Here is an 8,850-nt window from a genome sequence, read left to right on the forward strand (position 1 = left end):
AGGGGGGTTCTGGTCACTTCCTGCTATCCATACACCTATGGCTAACATCCAGACATCCTGACCGTTCCTGCTCCCAATTGCTCTATTTACTGACAGGGTTATGGGATTTTTTCGTGGGGTCTGAACTATAGTCCCGCTGTATAGATAATATCTCCCATTCATCTTGTTGTACCCACCAATCTCTTTTGTCTGTCAACCTCGCCCATGGTTTCCACCCTCCTGTTGTCCAACCCGCGTCATACCAGCTGTTACAGAGACTACCTTTCACCTGTCCGGAAGCGCTCCTTTCACAGTCCTCTACCTTTTGATAGTCGTCACAGATGTACACATCTGTGTTTTTGTAGAAACTATTATACCCCCCGCAGTCTATAGCCTGACACAAATCAAAGGTAAATGACGTGGTTGAGTCTCTCACATAGGGGAGAGTCAATCTGGCACCGCACCTTGGGATGGGCCCTTAGTGTGTTGCTTCACTACTGCCCAAACTGCTCTTCTTCTCTCTCGTCTAGTTTCATTTCCTTTGTTACTGAGAGGTGGTTGGACACTACCGGGTGATTGTTCTTTGTGGTCTCGGTCCCCATACGCATGTTCCAACCCCAGAACTAATGCTGCAACTCCCACTACTACTACTACTGCTAGGACAACTGTTGTCTTTTTCCCAAACCCCATTGCCTTCCAAGTTATGGGTGTACTACGCGGGGGCTGTTCCCCGCCAAAACATCTCTTCCATCTATACATTTTGGATTGCTTTCTAATTTCTGCCAATGGGCGGCTAGGAGGTGCGGCTGGGGCACAATGTGTCAGGTGGTGCCAAGGTGCTCCTTTTTTACCTTTAACCTGGACCGAGTGTGAAGTAACCTCCCCCACCTCGTACGGCCCGGACCACCTGGGGTCAGTCCACTTCCTCTTGTGAACTTTGACCCTGACCCAGTCGCCTACCTTGACAGGTAGTGTTGCTTCCTCCTGCGGTTTCCTGTTCGCCAACTGGACCTGCGTAGAAAGGGCTGAAACCAGAGATGTTAGCTTTTTCATATAGTCTGTCATTTCTATTTGCTGAACATCTAACATTGGCATGTGGCCTCCATCTAGTGGAGGTCCTGGCATTTTTCTCCCTGTCATTATTTCGTGTGGGGTCAAATGTGTTTCTCGTCCTTCTGAGGACCTCATAGCCATGAGGGCCAATGGGAGCGCTTCTACCCATGTTAACTTGCTTCCTGCACATGCCTTGGCTATCTTAGCCTTCAATGTCTGGTTTGCTCTTTCCACCATTCCCTGTGACTGTGGATGATAACTGATCCGAAGGCATGAGTGATTCCCAGGGCCTGTTCTACTTCTCTTAGTAGTTTGTTGTTAAAATGTGTGCCATTATCTGACCTTATTCGCCTGGGGACCCCATACCTCGGGATGATTCAGTTTTGAGCCATTTCACCACTGTTTTTGCGTCCTCTTTTCTGGTGGGAAGGGCTTCTACCCACCTAGAGAACCTGTCTACCATCACCAGAAGATACCTTTTTCCCCCTACCACATTTTCTGCGCCCATATCAGTATAATCTATACTGATATCTTGAAAACAAGCTGTGGGGACTGGGTACGCTCCTTTTAGTGTGGTGTATGGTTTCTGAACATTATGCTCTCCACACACCCTGCATTCCTGACAAAAATGTGTCACCATGTCCCTCAAATTGGGGTGCCACCACAGCTCAGACAGATTCAGGAGAGTCTGTTTTCTTCCTTCATGTGTTGGTCTGTGTGCCTCAGGTAGCAACATTCTGCACATCTCGGCTGATGCTGCTATCTTTCCTTGATGAGACCTCCATATCCCATCTTTGTCTTTTGTGGCGCCGCTCCGCTGCCACTGATTCCATTCATATGCTCCTGCCTTTTTCTGCATTTCTAGCCACTGTATCCAGCCTTGATGAGTGGTACATCAGTACATGTCTGTCTCCCCCTTTTTTCTGAAATAAAATGGCATTGAGAAAGCCATTGTTTTCAGAAACATCCATATGAAATGGGAGTGAGTAGTCTGGGGAGGTGAGTGTCTCTGCCCTTGCTAGGGCACTTTTGAGGTCAGAGAAGGCGGCCTCAGCCTCTGTTGTCCATTTGCTGGGCTTGGGCTTGTTTAATTCTTCCAGTTGTTTCTTTAACAATTGAGTTTGTAGTCTTTTTAATTCATCTTCTTGTTGCTCTGCTCCTTTTTGGTGTTTTGACAGAAAATGACGCACATTCTCGCCCCATGTTGCATCGGTCATTGTTTGCAGGCCTACTACTCCTCCTAACTGTGTCTGAACTGCTGTGGGTAATCCCCCTAGTACCCCATGGCGGAACAGCGCCACTGTGGCGGCGGACTGGTCCCACGGTTCCCTCATAGCACGCTGCCAAATCTTTTTTGCTCTATCTGCATAGGCATCAAAATTTTCATCACTTAGTCTTTTTAAATCATGCCATGCTGCATGATCCCCAACTGTGGGATACATGCGGTGCAGCTCAGCCCAAATGCCAGGGGTTACTGCTGATGCAGGCACTGATGCGGGAACAGTGGGTCCAGCTCCCCCTCTGGTGAGGGCAGCACTAGCTTCATCTGCTCCCATTACTCTACCCAATACTGCTCTGAGATCTCCCAAACACAGCTGCACTCCTGCTGTAAGACTATTAAAAGCTGTGAGGAAATGCTCAGCCCCTCCTGTCAGGGAGGGGAGTTTTGCACACAGAGCATCTAAGTCACCAAAACTGTAAGGGGTGTACATCAACAGTCCTCCTCCTCCTCCTACTGGGCGGAGTGGGCATTGTAACCCCGCCTCTGGTGTGTGGCGCGTCTGCTCTCCCTCACTGAGTTCATTCACTGTTCGACGCAGCTGCTCTTGCTGCTCTTTTATCTCTCTGAACTCTTTGTTAAGTCTTTCCCTTATTCTAGTTGATCTTCGCAGGATAACTTCGTCAGGGTCCTCGTTGGTAAATTTACCTTTAAATGTGCCTGCTACAAAAACGTCTTGAGGACTTTGTGATCTAGATCTGGGCCTGCGTTTATGTCGTTTTTTAGTCCTTTCCCTAGAGCTAGAGCTTCTGTCTGTTTGCTCACTTTCCCTGCTGCTGTCTGACTGTTCGCTATCTTCCTTACTTCCTGAGTCTTGTGGGGTACTGTGGTGAGGTGGACTGGGTCCTTTTACTGACATGTGAAAATGCTCTGGATTTTGTTGGCAAAAAGACGCTGAATATGGGGTACTAGCTTTGCTTGGGCTGGCTGGGACTGTGGCCGCTGGTTGTGGTGGAGCCGCTGCTGCTCCCCCTGACGCTGACTGTACCATTAAATTTAGATTACATTCTAAATCCTGTACGCGGCCCTCTAATGCCGGTATCAATGGGTCCTGTGGTACGTCTATTTGTAATGCATTTGGCTGTAAATGGGCAGTTACCACTGGGGCTTGGACTGTGGGTTTTGATGCCGTTGGACCTGTATACGGCGGCGGTGGAGCGGAAATTCTTAGGTTTCTTATGTCTGGATAAAAGGGTTTGTTGGCGGGGGCGCCTCAGCGGGCAGCGGGGTTTTCTCTGCGCTAGCGGTTTTATTCTGTTCAGCTTCTGTCTCAGTTTTTGGTGAACTTTTGTCATCTTGTTTTGTCAATCCCAATTGTTTCTGTATTGCATTTGTCATTTTCAACCCCACCCCATATTTCTCTTTCTGCGCTTCATACTCCTTCTGCTTTGGTTTAGTCAATTTAAACCATTTTCTTTTCTTTTCCTCCTCTGCCTGCCTTTCCGCATACTCCAACTTACTTTTTTCATACTTCACTATTTCATTCACTTTCTCCGGGACGGCGCCCCTTCTCCCTCAATCCATCCTCCTCTCTCCCATTCTTTCACAATCTCTTTGCTACTTTCTCCTCTCCTTTCTTGCCATACTTTTTCACTGCCCCTACTAACACTTTACCATAAGGGGTCGTCATTTTACAACAAATAAGCAGTGAGAAAAAATCCAACAAGCCAAACCACAACAAAATCACACATGCAACAACAAACAACTTTTTCATTAAGACTCCATCTAGAGCCTTTTTATGTACATCTCTATATCTTTACAACTTAAAAAGTGACCTCTCACTCCTTTGCACAAATACACTCGCGGTGGACTCGTAATATTACAATGACAATCTGTTAACTGCAATTCTCTTTCAGGTTGTTCACACAGAACCAAGGGTGGCAATTCACAATCACTCATCTGAACTATCTGTCCTTAGCATCTCCTACCTCGTCAACCATCTGGACGTATTTTCCTCTGACTATTTGTCCCTTTTCCCTCCTACCGCCACCCGTATTATTCAACAATTCTCTCACAACTCTCTAGTTGTTTTTCCTCTGTTTAATCACATCACATGCCCCAACATTTCATCTGTTTATATCCCTTTAATTACAGCACATTCAATCAATACTTTTCGCTTAAAACAACACTTACGACAGTTGAAATTGATCACATCAATTTAGTTTTCAGCCAATAACAGAATTTTGATTTTAAACAGGCTTCTGCTACCTTTTTGTTGAGAGCTCTCAGTGATCACACCAACGAATCGCAGTATCGCCGCTCAGTCCCCTTCACGGGCTGCGGGATGTCAGTCCGGTGGCTGAGCTGAACCGGACCGTGGACACAATGTCCAGGTCCAGTTGGATTCCCCTGTCCAATTACGTTATCACGTCGGGGTACAACCAAATTTGTTGGAGAAATCCTTCTATAAACTGACAACTGACTCCATGATGAATTAACACAGCGTTTATTCTTGTGGTCAACAGATGAAATGCGTTTCCGGGCAGTTTAACGTGCACGGACCTGATGGAAACTTGTCTAGTACAGAGGTTCCCAAAAAGGCACTTAAACAATAGTGTGCTCAGGGTTATATTGGTTCCCCTTGTGGGGCCTGATTGGTCAGCTATACTGTTGCTGGGGTACACTCCCTGCTCTGCCTCTTCCCTCTTCCTTCTTATTATTTTCAGTTATCATTTACTTCACCAGACAGCTATGTTCACTCCCTTCTTAGTTTGTACGTCCTGTTCTCTGAGTTATCAGACCGTCCTCGAACTTCAGTGTCCTTGGCCTCACCATCTCCTCTTCTCGTGCTCACTGTAGCTTATCTGACTAAGATAGCCCTTCCTGTTCTCTCCCTCCTAGCTGTACCCCAGCTGCAAAGCATAATGTATAATATGTCACACATACACACACTCTTATTTAGTCTTTGGTTAATTCAGTATATACTTTAAGCCAGCTTTTACGTGGCCGTTCCTGAGTGCCCTGTTCATCACCACCTCAGTCATTGTATTATTTTCCCACAACCTTCAATAGATTCTTTGAAAATACCTTCTGTATAGTTGTATTTATGTAGAAACTGTCTTTTTCTGAGCCATTTTATCTCATATTTTGTTACTTTTATCGCAAAATAAATACTTTTAAATCCAAAAACATTGTTCCACTGACTTGACAATACCTTGGAAGTAGAGTTCGGCAATATTTTGATATTATATCGATATTGAGATATTAAACTAGATATCGTCTTAGATTTTGGATATTGTAATATCATAATATGACATAAGTGTTGTCTTTTCTTGGTTTTAATGGCTGCATTCATTTTGGTACCACTTAGACAGTAAATAATTTTACATCTGAAGCGTTTAAAGACTCTATTTATCCCTTGTTTATTTCCAAAGAAATATGACAATGTATAAAAGGCTCCATTACCTTGTAGCTCACGTTATGGCTCCGTAGCAAATGTTTTTGTAAAAATAGGCTAACGATTGTGTCATAACCACGCGACTTGTCAGTAGAAGCTCGCAGACAGGACTTCCATCAGCTGTTAATTATTGCTAATGTTAACTAGCATTGTAGTTAGCAGTAATTAGCCTGTGCCTATGTTAATGTTAACTAGCATGTTAGCAGTAATTAGCCTGTGCCTATGTTAATGTTAACTAGCATGTTAGCAGTAATTAGCCTGTGCCTATGTTAATGTTACCTAGCATATTATTAGCAGTGATTAGCCCTGTGCCTATGTTAATGTTACTAGCATGTAATAGCAGTAATTAGCCTGAGCCTATTTAATGTTAACTGGCATGTTATTAGCAGTAATTACCCTGTGACTATGTTAATGTTAACTAGCATGTTAGCAGTAATTAGCCTGTGCCTACGTTAATGTTACCTAGCATATTAGTTAGCAGTAATTAGCCTGTGCCTATGTTAATGTAATGTTCCCTGCAAGAAAATGTTAATAATATTAATAATAATATTTATAATAATAATAATAATAATAATAATACATACATGAATTTTATTTAAAGGTGCTTTTCTCCGGACTCAAGGATGCCGCACAGGGTATTCATATATTAAAAACAGCAAAACAAATACTATACATAATAAAACAAAACAGCAAAACAAATACTAGACAACAGCAAAACAAATACTATACAACAGCAAAACAAATACTATACAACAAAAACGACGTAAAGGCAGAGCAATAGACATCTTAGTGGAATAGGCAGTTTTAAACAGATGTGTTTTATGTTAGGAGTTTAAATGGGGGGATGAATCAATGTTTCTGAGTTGGGGTGGTAATGAGTTCCAGAGACGGGGGGCAGAGCGGTGGTGCTGAGACGGGCGGAGGGGACAGAGAGCTTTATGGAGGAAGAGGATCTGAGCAAACGGGAGGGAGTGGGACGCTGGAGGAGATCAGACAGATATGGGGGGCTAAGTTGTGGATGGCCTTGAATGCTAACAGGGAGGACTTTGAATTGAATACGGAACCACGGAAAAAAGTAATAATGAGTGTAGGTCCCTGTATGAAAACACCAGTCGATTAATTTAGGAGTGATAGTAAGTTGAAATCTTGCATTATGAATTTTGGTGATGGGGCAGCTCTTTTTGTTACATTGTGGCTTTGAAATACACATATACTGTATATACAGACACACATATATAGATAGAGAGTATAGATACATAGATATTTATATACATACAAACACACACACACTTTGGTCACCATGACAAACTGCATCCAATAGTTCTGATAAGTAGTTCTAGATCTATAGAATGTGATGTCACAGCAGGGCTGACTGTGACAGAGTTTAGAATCTACAGTTTCTGTTCCAGCCGTTGCCAATCCTGTCATTTCACACAGACTGAGAGAGTACAGCAGAGTACAAACCACATCTGATTTACTGTTTTTGACTGTTTTTTCATGTTGTTTACTACAACAAATCTCATTGGATACCAACTTCTCCAAAGGACAGCAATCTTTGCAGTTTGATTTGTCGTGATCATGGACACCAACACATTCTTTAACCTGCGGAGAGCAGAGGCTCAGACGTGCACCAGCACTGAGCCTTCACCAGTGCTGCCCCACAGCTCCTCTCTCAAAGAGGTCAACATCCAGCTCCTTCTTCCTGCTCCAGTCTCTGTCAGCAGGGACCTAGTGGAAGATCTGCTCGTCCAGTTGATGCTGAGGCTCAACCCGCTGAGGGGCTACACTGGATCTCATCTGACGCAGCAACAACTGCTAACACAATGTCTGCATATGAGTGCAGTGACTCTGGAGACCCTGAGGAGAGTCCCAGGTTTCATTGTTGATGAAAACCTACCTCATCCTCCCTGCAACACATGGAAAGCTGGCATGCTGCTCAGGAGCTCAGGAGCTTTACTGTCAACACATGAAAACTTACCATGTGTTTGCACACAGTAGACATATCTACTGCTGTATTCACTGTCTGTGGCAAGTCCTTTAAAACCTGTTCTTGACTTGCTTTTTAACAACATCCTCTGAACGCTTAGCTAACTAAATTTCTTAAGTCAGCCAATAATTGTTGCCTTTTCATCTTCACTATGATTTAATGTGCGCCTTTAATAACACACATGTGGATATTATGAAAGAAACTGGCTAGCAAACCCTTGCAACACTTTTAAAGGTTCCATGGTATAATGGTTAGCACTCTGGACTCTGAATCCAGTGATCTGAGTTCAAATCTCAGTGGAACCTGTTTTTAAGCCACAGCACAGGTGAAAAAGATCAACCTTTCAAAATCCACATCTAGTTTGAAGTAAGCTTACAGGTTTAATGTCCATAGCCATTTAGACTAAAAACAATACGTTGTTTGGGGCATGTTGAGGAGTCACCTGATTGTTAATGTAACTTGAAGAAGCTCCACATTTGACAGTATTGACTGGAAGTGATAGGCTTTGAGTTACATGGAGGATACACACTTTGCATTCAGTCTCGTAATCACCATAAAAATTAGGTATCACTGAAATTTGAACTTGTGTTGCTGCAGTCAGAGTACACAGTGCTCATCCTGAATGGGTCAGTATAGTGCATCAGAACTGCTTGTTGAATGGTGTATTAGCTTTGGAACTCCCCTTTCCCCACAGCTTACAATTGTCAGATATGGGTGGGGGGAGTGGGCACTGTGTCCAAACCTTTCTGTGTTGAAAGAAGACTAAAGAAGTCTCTTGGATGAGAGACAAAACTTCTGCGGAGGACCTTTTTACCAAGTCCAGTTGCCCTTCAAGGTACAAGGAGTCTTTATTATCCCCGGGGGGCAATTTGTTGTGCAGCAGCATGTAACATAAATAACACACAGGTTATACAAGACAACAGCCATACATCTAGAAACAAAATAAATACGTACTACACAGAAGTCTACACCTCGCATTGACTTATTAAAGAAGCCTGTAGCAGCAGGGACAAAAGAGTTTTTGTGTCTGTTTGTCCTGCATTTAGGCTTTAGACCGAATCTGTGGCCAGACGGCAACAGGATGAAGCAGCTGTTCGGGGGGGTGACTGGGGTCGGCCAGGACTGACTGGGCCTTCTTGAGGAACCTTGTCTCAT

General features: G+C 43.9%; 1 non-coding gene across 1 annotated transcript; it reads left to right on the top strand.

The window, feature by feature from the left end:
* The first annotated feature begins 7,928 nt into the window (after nt 1-7,928).
* trnaq-cug (transfer RNA glutamine (anticodon CUG)) lies at nt 7,929-8,000 on the top strand. The gene has a single exon. It is a non-coding gene; the product is annotated as a tRNA-Gln (tRNA).
* The last annotated feature ends 850 nt before the right edge of the window (nt 8,001-8,850 follow it).

Source organism: Etheostoma spectabile, unplaced genomic scaffold (genome assembly GCF_008692095.1).
Source record: "Etheostoma spectabile isolate EspeVRDwgs_2016 unplaced genomic scaffold, UIUC_Espe_1.0 scaffold00007665, whole genome shotgun sequence".
Taxonomy (NCBI): domain Eukaryota; kingdom Metazoa; phylum Chordata; class Actinopteri; order Perciformes; family Percidae; genus Etheostoma; species Etheostoma spectabile.